This window comes from Micrasema longulum, unplaced genomic scaffold, assembly GCF_059751315.1.
Source record: "Micrasema longulum isolate JH-2025_06_02 unplaced genomic scaffold, ASM5975131v1 h1tg000577l, whole genome shotgun sequence".
NCBI lineage: Eukaryota > Metazoa > Arthropoda > Insecta > Trichoptera > Brachycentridae > Micrasema > Micrasema longulum.
The window spans coordinates 58,083-75,734 of NW_028277773.1; positions in this window are offsets into that span (position 1 = coordinate 58,083).

Sequence of the window (17,652 nt, forward strand, 5' to 3'; positions counted from 1 at the left end):
AATAAAAATTACAGGGCCTTTGAACTTTCGATTTCTTGTTCTGATATCTGTTGTATAAATTATCCAAAATAATTGATAAAATAATGCCGTACACCTTCCAGGTAAGACATATTTTACTAATACATACACAAAAGTGTCACTGTGAATTTGTGCCTTCCTTCGGTGGGCAGGTACTATAGTATCGGGAGTGCTAATCTCATATTTAATATAAGACGCTTATTAAACGCGTCGTAAATAATCATCACGAAACGGAACACGACAGATATTGTGTGTGAAGCTAAGAACAAGACACAAAGAACCATTTTTTATATGTCTTTTAACCTAAAAGCTCTTAGATGTCCGATAAGCAGCAGACTTGTGATTAATCTCCTACGCATACATTGCATAGGGTGGCCCAAAAATCTAATTCTTCACCCGTAGGTTTAAGTTTTATTGAATTTGATTATAATATGGCTTTACACTTCAATATTCCATCTTCTTAGATATGTTTTTTTTAATTAATTAATTTTATTTCAAATCCTATGGGTTTATGTAAACATATTATAATGTCGCGCATGTTTTTTGTTGATATTTGTTCTTTAAAATGTGGAGAGAAAAAATCTGATCATTTCAGTACTGTTCAAATTAAAACGTGTCTTCATTATTACAATAAAACACTGTTTTAATTCAGAAGCTAGTAAACTGTGGTGAATCATTGTGGACACACCCTCGTTTGATATTTATCAACTCATTTGTCCCTGTCTGAAATTAGTTTTATGTATGTAAGTATTTTTTATTCATGTATGTATGTTTTCCATTGCAATTTTATAAACAATTTTTACCGTCTCAATTGTTGACAAGTATTTTATTTCTATGTAGGTATCTGGCGTGTATTTCATAAAATATGCTGGTTTTTTTTACTGGTTGAATGATTTAGTTTTTTTGTCTTTGTAAATTTGTTAAATCTGTTTTTCATATAGTTCGTACCTCAGTATTTCTTCTCTGGACTGGGTAAGACAAAAAAATCACTTTACTTTTATTAAATCTAGTCACAGTAAAAGGATTGTTAGCATAATATTTGACAATTATAGCTACACCAAGGGTAAGAGAGACAATACTACCTTCCATCGATGTGAAATGCTAGTTTAAATGTATTTGTTCACTTCATACCTAGAGACATCGGGTTCCTCTGAAAAAATATTATTTATCAACTTAATATTTCACACAAACTCGAAAAGACAAGAGTTCCGCAAACAATGGTAAACCTAAGAATCACTTTATGGTGGTCCTCATTTTTCAACCATACATTCAGTAAATAATAAAGAATTCATACAACCAAGTCTGGATACCAGACTGATGTATTTACCTCCCTTAAGTCATTCAGGAAGGTACAATAATAGTAAGAAGTGTCTGTTAAAAGGTGGATAATTAATTTTTTTCCTTCTATTTGGTTTGGATTTTAAAATCATTTAAATTGTACCGATTGCTGATCTCAAAATGTTGCAAAAGGTGCACATTTCCCCAATTCTTCCATCTGTTGACTTTTGTGAAGTAAAAGAGCTGAAATCTTTATCACGTGGGTGAGATTCATCCGGCTGAACCAAATCACCTACTAGGCAACGCTTGAAAACAATTTTCTAATTTTTATACTTCTTCTTTTACCAGGTAGTTAATTCAACAATGTTTAAGGATGTCCAAATGCTTGTAGACTGGCTGAATTTTCCCCCTAGGGAGTTATTCATATTTGAATTTATTTCAACAGAGATGGAAAACATTTTTGAGAAGGGAATATGGAAGTCTAGACATTTACAGGGCTTATGACCTGTCCACTTAAACCAGCCAGTGACAGGTCATAAGCCCTATAAATGCCTAGACTTCCATTTCCCCTTCTCAAAAATGTTTTCCCTCTCTGTTGAAATAAATTTAAATTTGAGAAACTTCCCAATTCAAAATCTGACAAATAATGTCAACATTACTAAGTTCTCGTACATATATTTAAAAAAAAATAGCTTTGAGTAAAGTGCCACCCACTACTTATGTAAATCTTGCGCATCCTTTCCGAAATGCTGTTACCTGATGCCAGGTGCCCGAACTGTCGGGGTAAGGGGTCACGAGGAGATAGCAACGCCATTTTGTTTCAAATGTCGGCCTTCTAATTTAAATATATTAGGTAAATACATTTAAAAAACCCAACGAAAGAACCTTATGTGACCTCAACTGATGAATTAGTTATAAAAGATTGCTAGACTTTTATTTTGACTTAAATATTAACAATAGTAAAAAGGTGATGCTAAAAAATCGTAAAAAGTCGATCCATATGAGTTTCTGTTGCTTTTAAACTGTTTTCTTAGCATAAACAAAAGAGATTGCCATGTTTTAACTGAATGTCGACGCTGGAAAAGAAAACGTTACCCAGTGACATGTAGCATCTTTATAAAATAATCAATTAAAGTTATTTTCTCTTTTTAATTAGTAAAAAAATCATACATACGTATTATTTTGGCGTGATTCATACGGAATTGAAATAAAATTTTAAAATACGAAAAATCGGCTCTGTAGTGTTGCTAAATGTCGTATGGTAACTTTTTCCTTTTCAGCTTCGATATTGTTCGATGTAAAACAACATAAGCATTTTAACCAAATATAGTCAGGAGATGCCACATTTTTTTTTAAGCTTCACAAATGTTAAACCGTTAACTAAAAAAGGAAAGCATTTTCGTTACATTACAACAAGCTAAATAATACGCTCATTTTGATGCAACACCCCAAGACGCAAAAATTATTAAACCCAAGTTGATTACAACTTCAATAGATTTTTTTCACAAGTCAGGAATAACGTTACAAATATAACACATATTGAGAACAGCTTTTTTTTTATTCTAATGATATTACTATCAATGCATCAAAAATTTTAATCATTTGATTTCAACTCTTAATTTATACTTACCTACATCTACTACCTGCATCGAATAATTTATTGTTAGTTGTGATTTTTTTTACAATTAAATTGAAATGTTCATGGAAGCAGAGAGAGAGGGAGGAAAGTAAAGTAGCGTTACAATGTCTTCTCCTTTTTATGAACTTTTTATGCAATATTTTTATTTTTACTTTTTTAGAATAAAATTATTTTTCCCCTCTCCTCCTGCATTCATTAGTGTGAAATCTGTAATTGGTCTTACTTTTTAAAATTGTTAATTTGTCCCTTGTTTTATATAAAGACTGTATGATTTCATTAATAAATTAATAAATAAATAAAATACTTTTTTATTAAAAATTTTCTGGTTGAGCTGATATAAAACGGCCCTTACTTGGCAAAACGTCATAGTTACGACCGCTGACTGGGCGAGCGTTTCTAATAAACATTTCGTACAAGTTTGGCACCAAAACGTCACTTGTGCCGTTTGTCCCACAGGGCGTACAACGTCTCATTTTCGAGTAATACAAAATATGCATATTTTAAACTATTGTAGAAAATTTATCCAACGTCTCACGAAAAAAATACTTTTTGAATTTTTTTTAGATTCATATTTTTCTCTTACAAACTTTAATTAAGTATAAAAATAATGTGACCTCACTGGGGTTACCCGTACCGAGGACACTTAACAATATACTTTTTAAAAATGTTTTTACATTAGAGAATAAACAAAGAAGACTCACTTAATAAACGGAGATAATTAACAAAATATTCACAGTTTTAAATATGAGGTATATACATATGTGCATCTATATTGTTTATATTACAAAACGCACAATTAAAATAACAAAAACCTTACACAAGCCATACATTTGTGAAGAGGTTGATTCAATATTGGTTTAGGCGAATGAGACAATCCATTTTACTTCTACCTAGCTCCACTATCCATTTTTTATAGACTTTTTAAACATTTTCTTCTTACTAATTGTTTTGATTAGTATCCTTACCATCGTCATTTTGTTTGTTTAAAAATAAAAATAATGAAAAAACGTGAAAAGATTCTTCTCCTAATTTTTGGTTTTATTTTGTAAAAATAGATTTTGTTTCGAAAATGTCGCGGAAGAGATGAAATATGGATGTATTACGTATCATTTAAAAATGTTTTGAGTTTGTCCAAATTTTTGAATGTTAACTGGATTTTACTCGCTAGGGTTAAGATTATTATTATAAAAAGATATTAAGATTAACTTATTACACCAGAGATGTAGAAAATTATTGAGAAGATTTCATTTGAAAAAAAATAAGTCAGATGAATCTCAAACGCAATCAATAAAGGTTTCAGTTCCTTTGCTTCACAAAAATCAACGATTGAAAGAATAGAAGAAGTAAAGGCGTTCATACATACGCAAAATAGTGTTACATAGTGTGTAAAGTTTATCTTTGTAACCTCCTTAGTGTTTTGATGAAATGTACCATTCAAGTGTGTATAGTTTAGAAATAATGATGATTAATACGTAGTTCGATGATAACTAAATTTAAGTTAGGATTAGTACATTTATATATTTAAATGTTTGTTCTGATTTAAGATCAAGTAAAAAAAATAGTTTTAATTAAAAAAGTGGTCCCTTAAAAAAATATACATTCTTCAAAATTTACAAATAAATGTTTACATCTAGATCGTGCCTAACTAAAAATAAATAAAAGCAAATTGACGCGTTTCTAAATATATATCTTTTACAAATGATATGCCAAAAATACAGATTTGTATTTTTTTTATTTATTTTTTATGCTGACATACATATACCATATATACTCTTTTTTTTTCTTTTTATTATCAATGTTTTAACTTTGTTGTTTTTTTTTAAACTTACCTTAAATTGTTATATTTTATATTGTAATGGACACTTATATATATATATATAATAAATAAATAATAAATACACATAAAAAAAACGGGCAATTTTCACAAAGAAATCAAGTAAACACAAAAAATGAAACTAAACTAATTAAAAAACAGTAGTAAATAAGAATTGAAAAACTTTGAAGTCATTGTTTTTGATTCGATAACTGATGATATAAATGATTTTCTTTCCCAATTAAATATATGTAATACATAAATATGGTCGAATCTATTTAAATTTAACTCTTGTGTGGCTGTAATGTCACACTAGTATTCATACAATACAAGAATTAATATATTTCTCTTATTTTTCTTAATGACAAAGTTGTATTTTTTGTAATCTTCAAATGGACATTTGAATTACGAATTAAAAAAGTTAAATCTGTAGATATAACTATTCTGGGTTTTAATACAAAAAATATTTATTCTTCCTTCGCGAAGAATGAATGTCCGCCAATAAAGCAATACATCTGTATAAGAGAGAGCACAAAGATACACTTCATAACAAGGAAGACAGAGACATTGTTCTGTGGGCGGTGTTGTGTGAAACAGATTCAGTCGGTTATTGACAGTGATGGGAGACGCACGCATGTAATATGAGCGGCATATTTCTGATATTTTATTTATTTTGCTCTACAATATGGCTAAATTTAATCTTTATTTTTATAAATTATGGAAAAAACAATATGTTTCCATGGTTTTTTCAAATGTCTGAACTTTATAATATTCCGTATTTTGCTTGTGGTAACACGATGTTACATCATCGCGCTAATGAATTTTTTATTTTGTTCTTATATTTGAAAATTTATTTATTAACGCTTACGGATTATTACATTCATTTTACAAAAACTATATATACATTTTTTTTTCATACTCTGTTGTTCGAAATAATATTTTTTACATCTTTTGAAAAGTTTGTCTGAGTCTTTTGTTTTGTTTTGTCTGATAGTTTATTGTATAATTTCAGTCCCTGGTTTATTAGTCTCGACTGTCCTTGTCTTGTTTTAGAAAGTTGCATATGATATTTTTCTGATATTCTCGTATTACGTACCACAGTCTTTCAAGAGTTAAACAGTATTTCGGTTCATGTTTATTTATTATCGACCAAGAGGTGTAAGGTTCAGCGCGTTTTCCTACCATGCAAGAGGTCTCGGGTTCGATTCCCGACATGGTTGATATGAAATATTTATTCAACAAGGGTGTTTTCACTCTAGAATATTTTCGTAGTCCTTGGACTGGTACCTGAAACATAGGACTGATCACCTATCCTTTATGTTACCAAATATGCTGCCATTCGTGTACCAATCCAGTGCCCTATTTACCATTAAGTGCGGAAAGGGAATGAAGATGTTTACTTATTTATTTAACAATTTATATACAAATACAATTTATATACAAACAAGAGCGGGCATCTTTCTCCCTACCTACCTTGTTCAGTGGTCCATAAATAGAAAGCAGGTTTGTAATTTACTTGCATTGTTTTCATTATGGATTATTGAGCTTTTAACTTTTTGACAGCTATTATTTATATCATACTTAATATATCATGAGTCCTCCCTCTCTTTGCGTTTTTCTAAACTGATAAAAGGAATCAAACCAAACAATGACTGGTTAAAAGCCCTGTATATGCCTAGACTTCCAAATAATTATTTCTAAATTGTTTTTCATCATTGTTCTAAAATGTAACTCGTCAGTACTTGTATATTTTTCTATTTATTGCTTCTGTTATTGTTTCCCTATCAAATAATACACATTGTGTTCTGGAATTAATAAATGTTGTTATTTCGGTATTTTCAATGTATGAGTGGTACCAACATGGTAAGGGTATCGCGCGAGAATAATACCTTGAGCGCCCTTTGCGAATATGCGATTCTTTGGTCGTCCACCGGAGAGATTTATGACCCTTTTTAAGTTCAAAGTTGAGTGTGGAGGCAACTCAGTTGGGCAGAAAGTATTTTAGGAAATTCTGTTGACATTTCGGAAGGTGGAGCAATTGCGAAAATAGAATATTATGATAATTTATCGGCAACATTAAAATTCAAATTTAAAACAGAAAAGTATACAATTCCATCGTTATATTACAAAAAACAAATAAAATTTAAAAATAATTCAAATGCTTGTGAGTTTCGAAAACTAACGCTTTTTTATTATTATTATTATGGATTACTTATGTAGCGCCACTTCCGTAATACCTCAAGGGCGTTTTACAAAGTGATTAAATAAATAACTCATTTTATTTTATTTAAGCTTTAGGTACGGTTTTACCAGTTGGAGCCTTTCTTGTAAAACCAACATTAAAAATTTCAATCTTTACAAAACTCGGCTCTTAAATTAATAAACAGATCAGCTAGAATTGATAAGGAAGAGGTACCCGAACTTTTAAAAAGCAAGGGTGCCTGTCCGTAAATGCTATTTTATGGCTCAAATTTGTTACTAGATATCGATTTGATAGTAACTACCAGAAAAGGTATATACATACACACAATACAAGGCTAGCACAACGTGAAAGCTTATCAGTACCGAGGTATGTTAACAAGTATGGTCAAAGGACACTTCATTATACAATTACAAATTTTTTAAATAAAATTCCAAAGCGGATCTTAAAAGAAAATGTTGATAAAACTTTTAAGGAAAAAATAATTAAATGGCTTACATGTAACAAAGCTTTATATTGATTATTATTTTATGTAAATAATCCATCTATTTAATTTTTTGTTTATAAATTTTGTGTAAAAATACTTACGCTTTTAGTTCTTAATAATTTTAATATTACTTTTTAAATTTATATAATTTTTCTAACGATTTTTTTTGTAAAAGAAAGATAAGAAACCTGCTGACAAGCCAATTTGGCTGTTTAGTGGGTTTCATTATTTTTCCTCTTATATTTTTTCTGTTTATGTTTACCTTCTTAAATAAAATAAAAAAAAGAACAAGGGGGTTCGAGGATTTTTCCAAAACATCACTTCGATCTCACAGCCTCGCTCCTATGCTGGGAGAGCATTTCATACCATGGGGCCTACGACCCCCGAATGCGCGTTCACCGAATTTAGTTATTCTAAATAATCTGCTTTTTTGCGTGGTATCCAAACGTGGTAACCACTACACAACCAGGCAAATATTTCTAATACAGATTTTAAAAAAAAAGAAACTTTTTTTTTTAATTGAAAAATGAATATTAGTTTATTTTATTTTAGATATCAACAGAGATGGAGAACATTCTAGAAAATGGAATATTAAAATCTAGGTGTTTACGGGGCGAGGCTATGACCAGTATTTTTATTTACCCAGATATTAAAATTTTGAGGCCATGTTGTGGTATATGGCATATACTCGTATGTCAAGTTGTGAGTGCAATTCGTGAATCTACCCTTCCACGGAACGACGATACTGCCATTTTAAACAAAATGGAAGCTTTTGAACAAAAATGGAAGCTTTTAAAAAAAATCACAAAATGAGTAAAATATGTGGAATTGTTCTGCAAGAAATTTCAAACCATTCAATATACGTCAAAAAGCATTTTTTTTTTATTTCGATGTGAAAAACGATCTAATGTTTATTAAGTTTTTTAAGCAATAACTATATACAGATATTCATAAGTAAAAACTTAGTATTAGATATGACACATACAGGTTTTATGCTTTAGAAACAATAGAAATACATACTATTCATTTCTAATTTTTGTTTGTGTGTGAGTGTTAACTTAACATTAATTTAATTGATTAATTACTATTTTTTTGGTTTGCCTAAATTTGTAAAAAAAAGGTGTCGTATCTCAAAATATGACTTTTGCAAATAATTGCTTTTTGTTCTAACGACAGCAGAATAACTGCTTCGAGTATAAAAAAAAAACAAAAACTACAAATTGAAAATATTTATTCAACTAAGATTATTACTACCTTAAATTATTATTGTGTTTTCATGTCCAGATAAAATGTGCAATTTTATAAACCTATGCCTAATAAAACCAGAATTCTGGACGGGTGTTATAGACACGACTGCTACTCTCAGATTATAATAATGAAAAAGAAAATAAGGTGTTGTGGTTGGCCCTTTCGACTAAAATGCTAGAGGTCTTTATAAGTTTTTTATATTTTTTAATATTTTAGTCCCACGACAAGCCAAAAGGGTAAATTATAGCACAGGACACCCTGGCTTGAGAAAAATCATATTTAATAATTTGTTATCACTGAGAATTGACCTGGAACCTTTTCGCGTGAGTCGCGTGTCTTAGGCACTACACAACGGAGGTCTTGGGTTCAATTCCTGGCAGCGTGGACGTGAAATATTGATTTTACTTAAGCACGTAGCCAATGATGGTGATGATATTGAAATGTTTTGCCATTGATTTTTTGTGAACAAATTCATTTCTCATTTTTAATGATTTTTCCATAGGGATTTTTACAAACGTTGATGATTAAGGCAGACCTCATTATTTCCCGAACGCTCTGTGCAATATACCACGGATATACAATATACAGCCAAACCTCAAAAAGCAATCGCCGAACTTTTCCCACGAACAACTTGTGAAACGAAAAGTTTCACAGAAATTCAATTCAGCCCCGACTGGAATCAAACCAGCAGATCGAGGTGTACCAAACGAAAATGGGATATTTTTAGGGTGACCAAAATATGTGAATACTGTTTATTTCTATTCTTTCTAAAAGATTATTTATTTCCTTCTAAATGTATTTATTTCATACTTCAATATATTGTCGATAATAAAATACCGATATAATACACTGGTGGAGCGCGGGACTTGTGTGTTTAGTCTTACAATTTTTAATAACTTCTTTTTTTTACGTTTACCGAGACATTGGAAATTTGATATCAATTGATTTTGAAAATGGTAAAAGCCAAATGTCGTCTTTCATGCTCTACAAACAGAGAAGCCTTTTTTGAAAGTTTTCGTGTACTTTCTCAACGACAACGTTGACGAACGGTATATAGGCAATTCGCACCCGAAAGTTGTCCTGTAGGATGTCCAGCGTTTAGGTTAAAATATTGAAAACAAGAGACTTGACTTGAGGAAAAATTCACGCTTTACTCCAGTACCGCATATTAAATGGAAATACAATCGAGCTGGCTTGCGAAAAGTAGGCCTCCACCAAAAAAGATCTTCTACAACCACCACTGCATGTTTGCAACTAAAAACTGTTGGGTCACAAATATTTTGCCTGCTTCTTTCTAATGAAAACATTTCTCATCCTCTGCAAACTCCTCGGTTTTCTCTCTTTTTAAATAACACAAGAGCAACGCTCCACCCCATATCAAATTTTTTAAGGTATAACTTTTAAGGTAACATAATAAATACACCGGTTACGCATAAATATAAACTTTTTTTTTAAATACACGTTTGAGTTTATATGATCAACTAAAATATTTGAATTTTCGAAAATAACTCACGATTAGAAAATATAAATCTAGTTGTGATAGAGTGGGGTTTGAACCAGATCTCTGATCCGTGTGTCCACAACACTAACAACCACAATCATTTTAATTTTAAGAGGGTGTATGTCCCAATGTGAGTCTTTGTAAGGGCGTATAAGCTAATCAGTGTTTGATTGTGCATGTCACTGTGTGTGAGTATATAACTATAGGAAAATGTAAAGTAAATATAAATAACAAATTGAATAGTGATAACCAATGATTATATGTTTTTTTCTTTAACTTTTATGAAGAAACCGATCGACCAATCACTGTCACTCTGAAAAAAATTATGTAAACAAACAAAAATCAACAAAGCTATTTATTACATACTAGCGGACCTGACAGGCGTTTTCCTTTCTATCCGACCAGATCCTCACACTATAGTCATAGAAATTAGAAATAACATACATTTTGCGGTTAATATAAGCCTTGTACATAATAAGCAACACAAAAAATAAGCAACTCATGTATAATTTATTTTTTTTGAAAAGGCGTTGTCCTGCCCAAACGTTAGTTTGCCTGTTATTAGGTGGTAACTGAACGTTTTTTTGCAATCTGATTTTTTAAAAACTACATACTAAGTGACATTTGACATTGAGATTCACATTTCAATATTTTCGTTTCGACATTGTGTGATTTGCTGTTGCCCAAAGCAAAATAAAAGGGCAATATCATCAGCGATAAAAACAATTCTTCTGTTGGTACGTGTGATGAATTGTTAATATTCAAATATTGAATTTAAGTAGGTACCTAGGTACTTTTTTACTGTTACATTTCAAAACATAAAATAAATCTTTTTTAAATACAGAATTGTTTTTGCAAATGTCAAACTCCGCTTTTCTAACAGGGGCGCACTTTATTTAGGATTGCGATATTAAAAAATGTATTGAATGTCAGTTAATATTATTTTAGTATAACCAAAAATCCAGTGAAAATAAATAAATGGGTAGAAGTTTTAGGAAAGAATCTGATTGAGGTCCACAAAAAACGAATGCCGTTTGTAAAAATTCAAATACAAACTTTTTTATATGAAAAAAAAACATCTTCCTAATTTTTAGTATAAGCAGTAGTATTAGTATTATTTAAGCATTCTCATCGAATGTAATCCTAGTAGGTCGATGTTAAATACATTTATGCTCCTATCTTTTTTTTGCTGATTAGATTGAAGATTTTTATATCTTCAAACACGCACAGCACAAAGATCTACATTTCGCTAAAAGCCGCACGTTAATTGGTTCAGTCGTTAAGGGGTTAAGTGACATCACACCTACAAAAAAATTATAAATGTAAAGATTATTTTTAATACTGTATTGCAAAAGTGGAGCCATTTTTAGCTTTCTTGACATTTTCTTGCAACTCGATCAAAGCGTTTTGTCATTTGGGTAAAAGGGTTGTGGTCCTATGGTAATTTTGCAGACTCATGGATCAGAGGTCTGAGGGACGAACCCCGCTCTTCCAAAACTTGTTTCCTATTTGAGTTACTAATTGAAAAAAAATGCTGAAATAGTAATATTTTGGTAAATTATATGATCGCAGATAGATAAGCATTTTTTGATAGAAAACAATTACTCGGAAATGGATATAACACATGATTGGCCGGTTTCAGCGATCATTTTACACAAAATTTAAAATTAACCGAATGCTTTTTTATCATTTTTTTTGTTCATTTATAAGTAGCAACAAAAATATGGTCACCCCAGTACAGTAGGTAGAGGCAGTAAAGGTTGTGTGTCTAGAAGCTTCTGCTCTGTTGGTTTGATTTTGTAAACATTGTTGGAAACTTTATTATATACGCGGTTGTTTTGTATGGGAAAATTCATGTTTTTATCGCAACTTTGCTCTAAATGTGTTTTATTTCCTTCAAACTGCTTATATAAATAAATACATCCTTTCATATTAATTGGGAAAGTATTATAACCCGCTTTTCTCAAAACCATAAATAGTCACCATTTTAATGAAAAAAAAAAAAGTAACTTCGAAATGTGAAATTGGAAAAAAAAATAAAAGATAAATTTAAATCTGTGAAATTTATCCTAAAATATAATTTAATTCGGTTTTCGTCCATATAATATGCACACGGTTATAATTAAGTTGCTTGAGTATGTTTATCTGAAAATATGTATTAAATCTTCCAGCATAGCAAAATACTAATTAGTTTCAGCAGCGGACTAGATTTTTTTCTGTTATTTTCAAAATTGAAACCAGATTGTTTGTTTTAATCTTCTTGTATTTTCTTGAATAATCCTTTTGTACTACGAGGGCAGTCGTCTATAAGTCGGAGATCAGGCTCAGTGATAACTCCTTGGAGTTCAGGTGGAAAAGAGGACGTTCCTCGTGCGTTCTTCGTGCTTCTGAACTTCAAAAACTCGCGAGGTACCGGCACACTTTAATATGTGAAACAATATTAATTGCGTTGTCAGTGTTATAACATTACAACTAAATTATTAAAACTAAAAATCGGGTTATGGTGTTGTGGCTAATGTTGAAAACTCACGGATTTAAAGTCCGAGATTCAAACGCTACCTTTTTTATATTTTTTTATATTGAAGTTGCATTATTTTTTACCTTGCTTATAATATACAAGGTTTAAATTTCAAAAAGAGGATTTTTCTTCTATTGCATTACATTATTTTAGCTAAACTGTTGGAATCAGGAAGGATATTCTAATGTGAGCCAATCAGGTACTTCTCAGACTTTACTAATGTGGAGAGGAAACCACTTAAAACTCTTCAATAGCTACCTTACCACAACTTGATTTCCATTTTCTTATAGTTAGATATTTACAACTCGTTAAAAAAGTCTTCTAAATTAAAATTTTTGCGTAAATCATAAAAACGCAAATTTTTCTTTTAAAAACATTAAAAAAATATTTGACAACGATCCTTACTAAATTGGTCGATATTCACACTTATTTTTTTAAAAATAAATTTATTATTTTAAGTTACAGGTTTAGTAGACAAATTGAGCTTGCGCATATTAGCTTATTGATGAGAAATACTTTTGTTACATACATAATATGAAATATAATGAGGAATGTTGCATTAGATAATGAACAAACAAGAATAAAATAAATATATAAATAAATGCTAACACAAAAAAAAGGAAGGTAAAAAGAAGTTCGGGTTCTAATGATGTATTATTGTAATGTTGTTTTGTCCGTTTCTTAAAATCTGCCAAAAAATGTGTATTTTTTATATGAATAGGTAGCTCATTCCAAAGTTAGGCACCCTTAGCAGTATTTAGGTGTATTAAGATTAAAATAAATCTCAGATAAAAAATATTTTTTCCTATATTTACGGAAGAAAATTTATATTAGCGTACACTTACACAAACAACTGAAATGATAAAAATACTTCTATAATACAAACGAAATATTTATTAACCCAACGATGTTTTTTTACGAAAAACAAAACTGCGAACAAAAACAAGTTCAATCAAAATAAATATTCAATAAACACATTAAAATCCCATCAATTACGTCAAACAAAACAAAAATTTCCCGTAACTCGGTACGAAGTTTTACCGAAAACCCGAACTTCGCTACTAAAGTAAATAAATTTTTCGGTTACGTCGGAAAATTTTTCGTTCTCTTTGATTTATGGGTGCGAAAGCGCGGGAACCCGCTCCATAGTCGCCGGCGCGTTTTTATTGGTTGATAAATTATTCATTGTTAGCCAATAACCGAGTGATACATACCGGAGTAAGATCATATCATGATCGGATATACCGATTTTCATTAACATGGTATGGATCATTTCCGAATCGCGATTAAAAACTCGACCTAATTGAAATCGAAAAAAAGATAAACAAAAAACAAAATATGGTCCCTTCATCAGAGTTTTTTTACTCTCATTTAGCGTTATTTACTGAGTGGAGAAAAATTATTTTCTCATTATGATTTATTACGCCACGTGAGTTATGTTTATAAGCTCTTATAATAATATGAATTTCAAGAAAATGTAACAATATTTCGGTTTCCAAAAGAGTTGCGTCATAAATAAATAAATAAAAATACGACAATATTGAGCACTAACCAATTATCAGCATATATCTGCAAGACTAAAGATTTGCATAAATAAACTGTAAACCCTATCTTATCATTGTCCATGCAAATAATGAGTAAAGTTATATGTATAAAATAATTCTGGACAAGTGTTTTCCATCCGATGGCTACTCTCACGTAAAAAAATTGAATAATAAAATTGAATGGGGATAAATCCGTCTTGTCGTGGAGGTACTGATTGACGTCCTGAGGTCCTGGATTCGATTTCTGACATGGTGAATGTGAAATTTTGATTAAAAAGATATTCAACACATGAGTTTTAAGACGGATCACATTACCTGTATATAACAAATAATCGAACTCGCTGGATTTGTTTCACCAACGCAGTAACCTATGCACTTTTGTGTGGAAAAAGAGATGATAATGAAAAATCTTTGCTGGTTGAGTTTAGATTGAAAATAGATAGTATCTTTTCAATAAGTACTCCACATTTCATTTTAGAGACATCATAATCATTTCATGTCCGCTTCATAGTTGGAGCATATGGTGTCCACAAACATCCTCCAGGCATCTCTGTTGACTGCTAGCTCCTTTGCATTCTTCCAAATCAGGTTTGCCTCCCTTAGTTCTGACACGAACTGCCGACGAACAGTCAGTAGCGGACGTCCAGGATGTCAAGAACCTTATTTTAAAATAGAAAAAGAAGAAAAAGTATTATTTCAGTCTTCTAAATATTTTTTTTCTTAATAAATATTGCAGTTGAGAACAACATCTGCTCTGAAAAGAATTAAACCATGACATCAAATATAAAAGGCGAACTCACCAACCACCCCTCCAAGAGGCGGACAGCACAGCGCTATTTTGTTTATTTATGATTCAAATATTTTTTTATTTTTTTTTAAGGCGATACTATTATTATGGATAACTTATATAGCGCCATTTTCATAATATAATACCTCAAAGCGCTTTACATAGTGATTTTATAGATAAATAAGTTTAATTGAAACTTTTAAATTTGTAATTAAATTAAAACAATCTACTTTGTTATCACATGCGACGGATTTATTTAAATGATTTGGAAAATAAGTAGGTTTTAAGTTTTTCCGAAACATCACTTCACTCTCACACCCTCACACCTCTATATTGGGACAATGTGTCAAACCAGAAACCCTTGAGCAATAGTTCGACATTAATTCTCTCCAATAGCAAAAGTATTTGCCTCGTAAACATAGTTTCACCGATGTGAAAAAAGTCGATCTCTAAAGTGATAATTTTCAGATGCCTGACTGCTCTTCATATTGGTATAAACAGAGGCAGGTTGGTTTTAGAAGCTGCGAGGTAAAACTTTATGTGCTGACGCTGTCGGAGATAACAATCAGGAGCATAAAAATTGTTACTCTCTAAAATTGCCAAGTTCTTTATAAAACCTCATCTCAGTCTAAAAAATGGGTCAGTCTGAACCACTGGCGGCTCCTGACCGAAAACATTGGCAGAGCGATTTTCTACATTTTGTCAACTTGTATATTATTCAGTTCAATAATATTATAATAATATGATAGGTCTGACGTGATAAACGAGTAATAGTGTGAGAAACGCTAAATGCGCCCAACATAATACGCACGTTATAGTTAACTAAATTCGTACTAATATCATGTCATTACGCATGTTCAAAGTGCGACATTCAAATCTGCGCATGCGTTGGCAATGCCCGGAATATGTATATTATCTTCTCTCTCTAACGCACAATTCATCGGTATGAAGCATTGTCTGTCTCGCTCAAATGACGATTTTAGGAGATATGATATATTTCTTACAAATTCAGGTTAAACGATTGTGCAAAACAGAATATGCACTAGGACGATTGCGCATGCGTAGACAAGATGTGAAAATCGTCCGCTAGAGTCGATTTTGCTAGATCTTTTGGCGTTAGTATTGAATATTATGATGTTTACGTATATAATATTGCAACGAATCCCTATTTTATTTCTACCTACTTATAACATATTTTTACTATCAATAAAATCACGAATTTATTTACAGAAATTTTTACTTGGCAGTGCACTGCACTTATGCACATACTATGGAACCGCCTCTGGTATGAACCCATCCCTTCTAAGTTGCAATCTGTTGGTCCGAAATATGCCTTAGTGGAATGTAGTAAGATAGAGCCACGGATAACTACCATTCTCTCTCATGTAGAGATACCTCAGAGTTTTTTTCTAAACCCTCTTCTAACACGTGTGTTGAATTTTTTTTACCTGACCAGCCGAGTGGAAAACACTCGTCTGGGGTTCAGGTTCTATTTCACAGACTTCATCGTCGCGGAGACAGATTAGACGGAATATGTAAAATGTTCCTTTACATATTCCGTCTATTCTGTAAAATGTTCCTTTATTCAAGTTATATTACATAGGTAGGCTAGGCACACATGCAAGTTATGGCAGCCTATCACATGGCATGAAGTAGGATAGAGTAGCTGGCAAATGCTGTTCTATCAAGATGTTCCGATATCATTGGTCGAGACTTTCGGGAGCCTACGGGAACACAAATATCCCCGCCGTCACTGGACTCTGCAGGGGTTGTTAAACGAGTATTACCTAAAACGATAGTTGAAAAAATCCGAAAAAAAAACAAAGTCACATTTTGTTGCAGCTATAATGTATATTTCCAAATGTTTTTTTTTCATGTCTGACCTGGAATGTACGTACCTATTTACGTTTTTTTTTTAAAAGTCAAATCAAAATTACATCAACGATGTTTTGCATGGCCAAAGATACGCTGGATTTTCTTCCTTATTTATTTATTTGTAAATTTTTTGCAACAAAGAGGGAAAGCATTTTTGATAAAGAAGAGGAGAATATGGAAGTCTAGGTATTTACAGAGCACTGCTGATTAGGAGTATAAAAGTGGAATAATTGTTTTCAGGCGTTGCTTAATAAGTGAAATAGTTCAGTTTAATGAATCTCACCCACATGATTTCAACTATTTTATTTCACAGAAGTCAACAGATGGAAGAGTTGAGAAAAATTGGATGTTTAAACATAAGCAAAATGTTGAATGTTACACAGTGTATAAAGTGGCTACTCTAACCAGTTTAAATATCTGTAATAAACTATGCTTAACACAAATTTAAAAACAAAAAAATTGTAATGAAATTTAAGTAAGATGTTTTTGTTCAATTCGTTAAGTTAACCTTTGTTTCCCATTATTTAGGTTCTAAGGATATGGAGACCCTTAAATAATATCTACGCTCTGATGTTAATTTCATTTTGAAAAATCAATTAAAGTAAATATATTAGACGGTTCATAAAAGTAACGGTTTGTCAGTTGACAACTTTTCTTGTAATTTTGAACGACAATAAAACTGGCATACAAATATTATTTATTTATTAACGGATATTGTTCATTGTTAAAAAAATTATAGGTTTA